Source organism: Bidens hawaiensis, unplaced genomic scaffold (genome assembly GCF_021521415.1).
Source record: "Bidens hawaiensis isolate Kalapana, Puna unplaced genomic scaffold, B.hawaiensis_p1.1 tig00036471_1, whole genome shotgun sequence".
Taxonomy (NCBI): Eukaryota; Viridiplantae; Streptophyta; class Magnoliopsida; order Asterales; family Asteraceae; genus Bidens; species Bidens hawaiensis.
This window is the reverse complement of record NW_027496380.1, coordinates 24,247-37,082: the sequence shown is the minus strand read 5'-3', so window position 1 is coordinate 37,082 and position 12,836 is coordinate 24,247.

The window sequence follows — 12,836 nt, the reverse complement described above, 5'->3', positions numbered from 1 at the left end:
CAATACAATTCCCCACTCGTGTGGTCGTGGTGGTTGGTGGAAGTTGGTGGGCATCATGGCTTTTTGACAAGGACGTGATTGTACTGTTCGTACCGTCATTTATGTGTTATCCTATCCCCATTGGTTTGGCGTTTATCCCTATGTGGGTCACCATCTTTTTGTCCCATGCTGGTGGGACTTTTGCATTACCATTCCCGAGGTGTCAGGAAAAGGTTATATTGGACTCCACTCTTCGCGCCATTCACTACGCCCGGCGTTAGTGATTTCCTGGCGCCTATTGTTCCGCCAAGCGTATGCAATTAGTTTTATACTTTGTCAAATGGTGGGTTTCATACCCTACCTCTACAAGTCCCCCTAGTCCATAGTCGCCCTTCTTTCAAGAAGTGGGGTTGTGGACTTATCATAGACTTATGGTTGTCACCTCTTTTCCTTGTTGGTTTGGTTTATTTTTGTGGGTAATTTCACATATTTGGCGGGTGACTTCCTTAATCGTAACCGCTGGTTAGCGGTTGTTTCATGTTAAGTCATCCCGTTTCGTAGCTTATTTTGGCGGGTGATTTATGTTAAATCATCCCATAACGTAGCCTACTTTGGCGGGTGATTCATCTGAAATCATCCCATGATGGCGCCTATTTTGGCAGGTGATTTATCAGAAATCATCCCAAGATTGCGTCTATTTTGGCGGGTGATTTATGTTAAATCATCCCATGATGGCGCCTATTTTGGCGGGTGATTTATCTGAAATCATCCCATGATGGCGCCTATTTTGGCGGGTGATTTATCTGAAATCATCCCAAGATTGCGCCTATTTTGGCTGGTGATTTATGTTAAATCATCCCATGATGGCGCCTATTTTGGCGGGTGATTTATCTGAAATCATCCCATGATGGCGCCTATGTTGGCGGGTGATTTATCTGAAATCATCCCATGATGGCGCCTATTTTGGCGGGTGATTTATCTGAAATCATCTCATGATGGCGCCTATTTTTGCCAACACTTATCTTTTATGTTTCCCTTTATATGGATGACGTGTAATGTGGCGTGGAGGAGTGAATTAAATGCAGGTCAGTGAAACGACTGCTGGACGTGACAGTTTGACGACGGTTGCTCTGTCCTGCAGACTTTCTACTTGTGCCAGGCGAGTGGGCGAGAATCCCGGTGAGGCGCGCAGCTGTAACACATATCCTCTGGCACCCTGTTATCGTGATGCTTTCTGATTGGACCACGTGTTAATTATCCCTTTTGTATCCCCGTCCCTCATTAATTGCAATTAGTATAAATAGGGGGAGGTTACACCGTTTTAAGCACCATTTCTCACCGTTTTCGTTATCTCCCAATTTCTTTCCCTCAATCCTTATTTATTTTATGGCTGAGTCTTCCCAAACCTCGAGGACTAAGAAGAATAATTCCATGGAGTTCGTCGGTTGTCGCATGTCTGCCGAGGACTTCAACGATATTGTCAGGCTGTATAACCTTGGCCCTGAGTATGAGCCTGAACCGCCTGCCCCCGGTAGGACTGCTCGAGAGGCTCCTATCGGCAAGATTTCCGTGTACCGAGAGTATTTCTTTTTGGGCAATCTCCGTTTGCCCCTTAACCGGTTTTTGGTGGATGTTCTGGGTGGTTTTGGGCTGCATCTTAGCCAGATTCATTCGTTTGGAATGGCTCGCCTTCGCCATTTCGAATATACCTGTCATTGCCTCGACATTACTGCGACGGCTGATAGGTTATCAGCTTTTTACCGGTGGCGTTTCGCCCAGGGATGGTATAACTTGCATACCCGCCCTAGTGCAAAGGCTATTGCCTTAGATGCGCCACCCAGTTTGCATGAGTGGAAGGGTGTGTTCTTCTACGTGTCTGCTCGTGAGGTGTCGCGTTCCATGTTCTTCACGGATGTAAAGGAGCTTCCTGAGCCGAAAGTGGCTCCTTATTCCGGTTCGGACTGGTTCACCACTTTGCAGGCTAGCCTGTCTCCGCTTCGTCATTATTCGGAGCGCGCGTTGGTGTTATTCGGCATGTGTCAGATCTGGGATGATGCGGCTTTTGTACCGGTCATTCTTAATGTTGGTCAAGGTTAGTGTTTTCTTTGCTTTTGCTCTGATGTATATTCTATTTAGTAGTATCCTTACTTGTTTCCCTTCAGAGGTGGATGACCGCATGCTCCTCCTGCAACCTGCGCCTAAGGGCGTTAAGATGTTAGGGCGAAGGGAGTTAGGTCCCCATGAGGAGCCGATCCTTACTCGGACCGCTCGAAACTTTGTGTTTCCTCTTCCTACGGGGCAATCATCTGCCTCGCGGCCGCTACCACCTCCTAGCTCTGTTACCCTTCAGAGTGGTAAGTTCAGCTGCTTTAATCACTTTACTTTGCTTATTTTGCTAACGTTTCATTCTCCTTTTCAGGTAGACGATCAAACGTTGTGCGCCTTCCTAAGTGCAGTGGTAGGGGGCACAACACAGTGGTGGGGAGACGGTTGCGTCTCCGATAGACACCGCCGCAAGAGACGCTGTGGATGATGACGACGATGTCGTCATGATCTCCACCGTTCCCTTTGGGGCTCCGGTGTCTTCTTCCGCTTCATTGCTTTAGGCACTTGGTTTGAGTGCCAGCATGGCGTCTTCCCCAACCACCTCCGCACAGGTTTCTATTGGCTTCTCCTCGCCAACATCTTCACAGCCTGTGGTTGTTGTGTCTGCGCTAACCACAACGGTTGCCACTCCAATTTTGGTGGCGGCTGATGTGATTTCTGCAGCTGCAGCTTCTGGAACCGTTGTGGATACAAATTTCGTATCTATCGGGCCATCTTCCTCTTCTTCTTCTTCAGCGGGTGGGGCGTTCACTGTTCCACACCATTTGGGTCCCACCCCTGTGATTAATGAAGATGATGAAGAGATGCTCCGCGCCGTCAAGAAACCTAGTCTTGGCGGGTTTGTCAAGCGTGGTCTTGTCAAATCGTTAGGTATAATTTTTGCTATTATTTCTTTTGTCTGAGCTTGACCTTTTCTAAAGTCGTTTGCTCATTTCAGGCGTGCTGGCGATTTCTTCATCGACTGTTCTTCCCACCACTTCTGGCGTTGCATCTTCTCTGGCGGCTCTTTTTGCCAGTCTGCCGATGATGACAAGTGTTAGCAGCTTGTCTGAGGCTGGGCCTAATGTACAGATGCTGAGTTTGCCGATGATGGCGGGTGTGGTTGGCCCGTCTGAGGCCGAAACTATTGTGACGACTGTTCGTGCGCCAACTGGGTCAATTCCCGTTGACGCCCTACCTGCTTCGTCTGTGCAACCGATGAAGGCGATTGTGGACGAATTGCCTAAGGTTAGTCTTGAATCAGCGGGCTTCTCTGTTGCTGATTTTTTGAAATTAAGACAGTCCTCACCAGAAAAGACTTTAATTCTTGATGGTGATGAAGCTGTGCCGCTGCCTCCCTTTCGCCTTGGTGTGATGGTGCAGGGTAAATTTTTCGAAATCCCAGGCAGTATCAGTGGCGGGTTGAGTGGATGCTTGAGTGGGGGTGTGCTAGATGTGGATATGGACCCCCGCGACTCCATGGAGGCAAGCCAAGTTTTTCGCCCTCGGTGGAAGGTTAACTGTGGCGCCAATTTTGAGGATCCTGCCACTTGCTCTGAATTTTTGGAGTATGCGGTTCCTCCTGGTGAGCGCATCGCTCGTAAAATCCGGCCCCGGAGTAGTTTGTATTCCGACGCCGCTTTTCACCAAGTCCAAGCGTTCTCTTGTTTTGCGGAGTTGCTGCGCGAGAATCGTGCCCTTCATGAGGACAAAATTGATGTCGGTATTCGCATGAGTGAGATGGAACAATTGGTGAAAGATGCTGAGGCCGGCACTTGGAAAGCGGGTAAAGAATCGTCTGATCATCGCCAAGCTTTAAGCGATGCAGAAGTGAAATTGGCTAAGGCTGAGGCAGACCTGGCGGAGTCTGTCCGCGACCGCGCCGCCCGCTATAAGGAGTTTGAGGCTGCGTGCAAGAAGTCTAACGCTGATCTTGCGGACGCACGCAGCCGCGCTGTTGCTGCCAAGGAGGCTTCCGCTCGACTCGAGAGTGAAACCGCTGATCTTCGAAAGCGTATTGAAGAGTTGGAGACGGAAGCCGCGGTGAGGAAGGCGGATACATGTAAGTTAGCTGACACACTGGTTTCCAATGAAGAGACCATTAAATTTTTGACTTCTGAGCGTGCTGCTACTGCTGCCGACCGCGATTGGTTGTTGAAACATGCTATTTACAAGGTATTCCTCCGCTTTTTTGCTTCCTTTCTTGTTCCTTATTTTGATGGTTTCTTTTTTTTTTGTGTGCAGGTTGCTCAACGCATCATTAGCGATGATGATTTGACGCGTTGCGTTGGAACCCTTGTTAATGCTTCCCAACAGCTTGGTCACAAGGCTGGATTTGAGGATGCTATCACGCATATGCGTAACAAACCTCCCACTTGAGGCCTACGCTCTTCACGCCATTGATGTGGAAAAGGAGTATTCCGTTGCTGAGATGGAATATGATTCTCTTACGTTTCCTATTCTTTCCCAAGTTGCTCAGTACGCTAAGGAAAAGAATGGCGTGCAGCTGTTGAGGAATTTGCTCGAGCCTTCGCAAGCTGGACCTTCCGCCACTCCTGCTGGCGGTCAAGAAGATGACGCTATCGTTGACTCTGGGAAGAGTATCAACGATGTAGATTAGGTTTTTTATTTTGTCTTCTTTATGTTTTTATTTTTTTATTTTTTTTTTGTTGTGCGCGGGCGTAAGTGCTCGCTTGTAAATTTCGCTATGAATGAAAAAAGTTTGTTTTGTGAAATGCGGAGTATCGTTTCCATTCAAGTTTGACCCTTGACCTGTTTTTACAATTGGAATCGATTTACATATAACACCTTCGCAATTGTGTTGCGTTCCATGTTCTAGGAATCGTTGAGCCATCGAGATGCATCAGAGTGTAGGCGCCTTTTCCCAATACTTCCTTGATCTGGTATGGGCCTTCCCAAGATGACGCTAGTTTGCCTTGTGGTTGTGTTCTTGATGCCTCGTTGCTGCGACGGATGTAATCTCCGATATTGAACTCACATATTTTCACTTTGGTGTTGTAATACTTTTGTAGTTGGCGCTTGTAATTTTGTTCTCTTATTGCAGCCAACTCTCGACGCTATTCGAGAAGCATTAGATCTAGCCTCCTTTCTGCGTCGTTGTCCTTCGGTATTGTGATTCTTGGCGACGGAATGCCAACTTCGGCGGGGATCATTGCTTCGGTACCATAAGTTAGGCTGGACAGCGTTTCTGCGTTACTTGTGTTTTTGTGCGTTCTTATGGCCCATAGTACGTGAGGTAGCTGATCGAACCATCCTGATTTGTGGTTCGCCAATCTTTTCTTGATTCCACCCACGATTGTTCTGTTGGCGCGTTCTACTTCGCCATTCCCTTGTGGATGAGCAACAGAGGTGAACGTCTGCGTGACATTGAGCTCTTACAACCATTTTTGGATATGTTGGTCAGCAAATTGTGTTCCATTGTCGCTGACTAAACTCATGGGTAACCCAAACCGACAAATTATAAATTCCCAAATAAACTTCTTGATGCTGGTTGCGTTGATTGTTGCTACTGGCTTCGCTTCGATCCATTTTGTGAAGTAATCGATCGCTACCATCAAGAATTTCACGTGGCCTGGCGCCTCTGGAAATGGTCCGGTTATATCAATTGCCTATTTCTGAAATGGCCAAGAAGCTGTTACATGTATCATGGCGTTTTTTGGACGCAGGGTGTTTGGTGCATGGCGCTGACAAGCGCTGCATTTTCTCAATTCTTTTTCGGCATCAACATGCATGCCTGGCCAATAGTATCCTGTGTTCATTATTTTGGCCACTACCATTCTTGGACCTGCGTGTACGCCACATATTCCTTCATGGATTTCTCTAAGCAGATAATTTCCGTCCTGTGGGTCTACGCATCTGAGAAGTGGTCCCAAGTATGATCGCCTATATAGGATGTCTTATTGAATTGTGTAATTTAACGCTTTATGGCGGATCTTTCGCGCGTCTGCTTTCTTTTCTGGTAAATACCTCTCGCGAGGTAATTTATGATTGGTGTCATCCAATTTTTCTCTGCTTCTGAACAAACCAGAACTTCTTTGTTCATTATTGACGGCGTAGCTAGGACTTCGATGTGGACGTCTTTTGCGAGGTGCTTGAACCCAACAGATGCAAGTTTGCTTAAGGCGTCAGCCTGTTTGTTCTTACTTCTATTGATGTGTTTTACCTTGCATGTGGCAAAAGTTGCCATTAGTGCCTTAGCTTGCGCTAGGTATGATGCCATCCTATCGTCCTTCGCATCGTACGATCCTTGAATTTGGTTTGCCACTAACATGGAGTCTACATGTGCTTCCAAATGGCGGGCCCCTAGCTTTCTAGCAATTCTCAACCCTGCCAGTAATGCTTCGTACTCCGCCTCATTGTTTGTGCTTTTGAATTCTAGGCGTAATGAATACGTAAAGTGTTGCCCTTCTGAGTTGGTTATCTTTAGGCCCGCTCCAGCGCCTTCATCATTGGAAGCTCTGTCTGTGAACATCGTCCAGTTTTCATCCTTCTTTTGGTCCACAGGGGTTTCGATTTCTCTTTTGCATTCTTCCTCCTTTCCTTGAGGGATTTCTGCATTGAAATCAGCCAAGACCTGGCCTTTGATTGCTGGCATTGGTTTGTATTCGATGGCATATTCTCCCAATTCTATCGCCCACTTGCCAAGCCTCCCAGACAATTCTGGCTTGCTTAGTACATTTTGTAAGCGAAAGTTGGTGAGAACATGTATTGGATAGCCCTGAAAGTATCTTCTCAAACGTCGCGCTGTCTGGACCAAGGATAAGACTAACTTTTCCAAGGTGGAGTATCTTGTTTCTGCGTCTGCCAGGGTGCGGCTTATGTAATAAATGGGCGTTTGAATACCATTTCTTTCCACCATCAGCGCTGACTGTGTTTTCTGATGCTGCTAAGTATATATTAACGGTTCTCCAGCTTTGGGGGCTGTGAGTGTTGGCAACTCTTCCAGTCGTGTCTTGATTTCTTGGAACGATGTTTCTGCTTCTTCCATCCATCGGAATTGAGACTTCTTGAGGCAATTTCTCAAGGTTGAGACGAACGGGAATGATTTTTCAGCATGACTAGACAAAAATCTATTCAGCGCGACTAATCGGCCGTTGAGCGTTTGCACCTGTTTGGCCGCTTTCGGCGACGGCATTTTTCGCACAGCTTCCAATTTTTCTGGGTTGGCTTTGAAACCTCCGTTCATCACGATTACTCCCAGGAATTTTCCTTCTTCCATGCCAAAGGAGCATTTTCCTGGGTTAAGCTTCATGCTTATCGACCTTAGAGTTTGGAAGGTCTCCTCGATATCTTTCAACATGGTTCATTCCGTCTTGCTTTTGATGACGAGATCATCCATGTAGACTTCCAAATTTCTTCCAATTTGAGCTTTGAATTCTTTGTCCATCAACCTCGGGTAAGTAGACCCGGCGTTCTTGAGGCCAAATGGCATCATTTTATAACAATATGTTCCGCTGTTCGTTCTGAACGCCGTTTTGTCTTGGTCTCTTGTCGCCATGTGGATTTGATGATACCCCTTGTAAGCGTCTAGGAAGCATTTGAACTGAAAGGGTACCAGCACGTCAACTTTAAGATCGATCTCTGGCAAGGGGTAGCAATCTTTTGGGCACGCCTTGTTGAGATCTTTGAAGTCAATACACATGCGCCATGGGCCATTTGCCTTGGGTACCATTACTGGGTTTGCCACCCAAGTTTGGTACTGAATTTCTCGGATTATACCTGTATCGATTAATTGCTGGACTTACTCATCACAGGCTTTTGCCTGCTCTGGCCCCATCTTTCTTCGCTTTTGCACCACCGGGATGAAATTTGGGTTAACTTTCAACTCATGTTCCGCTTTGCTTCTTAAGACTCCCGTCATGTCCGCTGGGGTCCAAGCGAAAATATCAACGTTTTTGAGTAATAAACTTTTGAGCGCCGCGCGCGTTCCTTCTGAGATGGTTGGGCCAATGGTTATGCTTTGCTCCGGGAATTTTTTGTTGAGGGTCCATTTTTCCACTTCTCTGATCTTACTAGTTTTCAGCATCTTTTGTGGCGGTGCTTTTCTTTCCGCCATGTTACACTCCTTGTTGGCGTGGATCATTGCTATCCCAGTCGGGGTCGGTACCCCTACTATCCCGTGTGCTGTTGACGGGGTAGCGTTGAAATCACCAATGGCTTCTCTTCCCAAGATTATATCATACTGTGGGTGAGGGGTTTCCATTACTAGGAAGTCGACGTCTTCCGTACGTGAATGGAGCCCATCACTTAGCTCGACTGGGAATGTCAGCTGTCCCAGCGGGTATGCGATACTTTGGTTAAACCTCGTGATTGGGGCGTTAACTGCTGTCAATCGACGCTTGTCCTCTCCGTCTACCAGGTCAAAACGCTGGCGGTACATGATGTTGGACGTTGCTCCTGTGTCCACAAAGAAACGCGGCGTCCTGTAGTTGCCGAAAACGGCTGTGATCACTAGGGGTGCTTTCTTGTTCGCCCCTCCTCGTACTCTTGGGAAGATGACTTGTTCTTTTTTCCACGGCGCCCATTCTATTCTCCTTTTCTTATTTTGAACATTACTGGAGATCATATTTGCGTGTAGATCTTTAATCTTTTTCTCTGGTTTTCCGCCATCTCTTGGAGGTGGGCGTCTGTACTTCCCTCGTATGTTTCTGACAAGGTGATCCAATTTGCCATTTTGACACATTCTTCGATCGCGTCTCTCAAGTTAATACACTGGTTCGTTGTATGGCCATGTTGTTCATGAAAGTCGCAATAACTTTTCATATCCGTGCCCAGCCCCTGTTTAACTGGTGATGGTTTCTTCAATTGGATCCCTTCGTTGTACATTATATGTGCTGGACTTTTTGTCAGCGTGTAAGGCCCCGAACCCGGTAGCCCTACTTTAGCGTCGGATTTACTCATAAACGCAGTTCTTCAAATCAGAGTTTATTAAAACTTTTCGCGGAATATAAAACATCAATCATTTGTTACAAAACGTTAAACCTTTTCTTTGATACCATAACACAAAACTTTATATTTAAAACATCTTTACTTCTTTCTTCAGATGCCAGCCGTTCAATCCATGCCGTGTGTCATCCTCATGCTAACTCTGTAATCAGCTCACCTGCGTGCATACTAAAAGTCAGCTACGCTGAGTGAGTTCTAGTTAATCGAACGCCATACAATACATACACATACATACATATCCGTAGATACATATCCATACTTCACTAGTTACCCTTCTGTTCTACTTACATACTTGATACCATACATACATACATATCTACAATCACTAACCTCAGTCTACCGAGAGTACGTTCATAGTTCACCGTCTATACCTGTACTCAAGGTCGTGAACACGTACAAAGGTCCGCAGTCCTTACCTATGTTCACCCTTTATGGTACGTGCAAGGTCCGCAGTCCTTCCCTATACCATCCTACACCACAACACGTACAAGGTCCACAGTCCTCCCCTATGTTGCAACCTAAACCATAGCACGTACGAGGTCCGCAGTCCTCCCCTATGCTACCACAATACAACTACAGCACGTATAAGGTCCACAGTCCTTTCCTATGCTGATGCCTATCTATAATACGTATAAGGTCCGCAGTCCTTAACTACGTTGTCGTCTATTATCTGTAACACGTATAAGGCCCACCGTCCCTATCTACGTTTACATCTATCATCTACTTTACGTATAAGGCCCGCAGTCCTTAACTACGTTTACATCTATCATCTACTTTACGTATAAGGCCCGCAGTCCTTAACTACGCCATCACCAGCCGAGTTTATGTCCGACAAAAGCTAGAGGGATTTGCCATCCTAACTTACTATGTCGAACGTAGAACTCACATACCATTCGTGTACCTGTATACACCTACTTCACATATACAATAATTACATCATAGCATAAGAACACCCTAGGCGTTCTTTACATCATTCATTTAACAACCATACCTCTTGTCGATACGTGCAATATCCGAAGATCGTTCACGCCCCGACAAGTATTCATTTGTAATGTTCATACATCTTCGATGTATAATATTCGTACCTTTATTTTTGACCTGACAGTACGCGCAATATCCGAAGATCGTTCGCGTACCGACAAGCAACCATTCATATCCATCACATATATCACATATGGCATACACTTATCACTTAGGATAAATGTATTAACAACACATCGAGTATGCACACAGCCCCGAAAACATAACACATAAATGGGGCTAGAAACTCACCTGAATACTGTTACGCTCTCCGTTAATAGTTATTCCCCTCTTGAGCTGTGCACGGCTAACTGTATAATATTTACACGTATCAATTAGCTACTACTACTTATGTTGCGTTTCTATCTTTATATGACCCACAACGAACGGGGTCCGGGGGCAGCGCCCCTGGTAGCGGGGTTCTAGGGGCGGCAGCCCCTAGCGGGGTCCAAGGGGCAGAGCCCCTGGCTGGGGTTAAGCTGCCAGGTCAGCTTGGAAAAATTTTATTTTCGATAACTGCCTTAACACATTTTCCATTAGATTTTTAATTTATTTTCTAAACGAACCTCACTTCAGGCGAAGTTAAACCTCGGGCGAACTTGGCTTCAGGCGAAGTTAAACCTCGGGCGAACTTGGCTTCAGGCGAAGTTAAACCTTAGGCGAACTTGGCTTCAGGCGAAGTTAAACCTTAGGCGAACTTGGCTTCAGGCGAAGTTATCCTTAGGCGAACTTGGCTTCAGGCGAAGTTATCCTTAGGCGAACTTGGCCGTAGGCGAAGTTATCCTTAGGCGAAGTTACGCTTGAAGGCGAAGTTACGCTTGAAGGCGAAGTTCATCAGGCGAACTTAATCTTGCAGGCGAAGTTGTCGCGCTGCAGATCTGTTTGCCCATAACTCCTTCGTTTCTTAGCCAAATAACTCGATTTTGGTACCCACGGAACCGTATGATCGGCGCCTACAAACCCCAACCATCAAATCGGCCTAAAATCGACGTTTTAGGGGTCCGATTTGGGCAGTTGGGTTTCGGGTCCGGTTAACCCATCCAATCCTAACCATTTTCAGTAATAATAGCTTTGTTAGATTAGTTCTTACCTTACCAACTCAGATCTATCAACAAATCTCGGGTCTCGGCTTCGAATCTAGATCGGTTAGAATGTGTGTGTTTTGAGGGTGTAAGGAGTGTGTGTTAGGGAGTTTGGTGAGAAATGAGATATTTTGGGATTTTGGGGGTATTTATATCCCTGAAATCCCATTCTCATTTAACCTATCTCAATTAACCCAAGTACATAACCCACTTCCATTACCCGACACTAGCCCGACCCATACCAACTCCTATTCTTTTATTTACTTCCTGATAACCCGAGTAAACTTCCCTTCTATTAATAAGTAATATAATTAATATTACCTTTGAAATTTCGGGATGTTACACAGCGGGTGTAACACCCCGACCGATGGCGGATTATACATCGGGGCGCTACGAATTGTTTCAATACTCGTGACACTATTTGGGTGTCAATATTTAATAAATACATTTCATTGCGCATGCGCATAACACACCATAAAGTAACATAAATCACATATCATAACTCATAATATTCAAATACATAAATTTGTCTTGTTATATTTTAAACTAGGTCCAAAGTAAAAGAAAACATCCTACGTGTCCTCGAGTTTCCAAAAGCAGCTACAGCAAACCTGAACATGTGTTAAAATAAAACGTCAACACTTGCGTGTCGGTGAGAAATCAAGTTTAATAGATATAAATAGATAATAACAAAGCACTGCGCGCAACATGTGTATAACTGGTGTTCAACATAGTGTGTAAACAGATTGTGATCAAGCCTAAATAGATCATAGCTCATAGTTCATAGCGTGCTCCAAATCGAGCAAAAACAAATAATCATTCGTGTATGTGCAAACAAATCAAGAAAATCGTAACAATAGGTCTCCCGTGTTCATCTAATGGATCCATGAAAACTTCGGAATAGGCCGATCAAAGCGGTTAATGATCCACACATACAAATATACAACACTAGTAAACGTCCATAACACATGGGTTTTGCGCACATAATTTCATAAACAAGTTTAAGACTCAAGTTGTACGAACACATGAACATCCCAAAACGTTAAAAATAAAAGGGGATTAGGTACGAGATTACTCACTTGTAAAAGGTGCGTTGAAAGATAACGTAAGAACCAACTTTTAAACAAGCGAAAGTTAACCTATAAATAAGAGGTTATTGGTTTAACGATTGGTTTTTATGTCTTGAATAAGTCGCTTAAACAAATTATTTAAAAAGAAAATTATATATTATAAATTTACCGAGATTTCTGGGCAGAAAAGAAGAGAAGACGGATTGCAAAGAGGGGAGTTGGAGGCGTTGCTGAGGATCTTCGGCTGAGAGTAAGGGAGAAAGATTTTGGGGAGTGTTTAAGTGCTTGAGTGTAGTGTTTAATTATCCAAGAAATTAGTTTTATTTATAGGAAAACCCTAGGGAACACATCCCTTGAAATGGGGAAAAAGATCTTATCAAATCAAAGCAAAAGATATCAAAAGCAAAAGATATCACAAGCAAAAGATATGGTGGCAGCTGCAGGGGATGGGGAAGGCTGACAGGTTACTGTTCATAGCATGAGAGGGGTCAGTCAAAGTACTGTTCAAGACATGGAAAAAAAGATTTTAAAAGATTATGTCAGTTACTTTTCTGACAACCAAGAGGGTTGGTAAGCAAGCTGCGCCGAAAGTGACTTTTCGGACAGATGTCAGATCTGGCCTACCGTGCCCATA